Here is a 265-nt window from a genome sequence, read left to right on the forward strand (position 1 = left end):
CAGGCCAGTCCGCTCCTTGCCCATGCCAAACTACCTACCCTCAGTTGATGATAGGTCGTGCCACACACACAAAAAAAATAAAAGGTTTTGCTTCTCCCTAATATTTTATCAATCATATATTTTCAATACCAAGTAAAAGAAAGCATGAAAAAATGCTACATATGTGCCAAAAAATAAAAAGGGAAAGTACAGCCGAATTGGGGTGTTTGGCGTCAACCTATCATTAACTAGTGTATTAAGAAAACTACTTTAGCTACTAAATTCT

The sequence above is a fragment of the Penaeus monodon genome, chromosome 29 (assembly GCF_015228065.2).
Source record: "Penaeus monodon isolate SGIC_2016 chromosome 29, NSTDA_Pmon_1, whole genome shotgun sequence".
In the NCBI taxonomy this organism is placed as follows: domain Eukaryota; kingdom Metazoa; phylum Arthropoda; class Malacostraca; order Decapoda; family Penaeidae; genus Penaeus; species Penaeus monodon.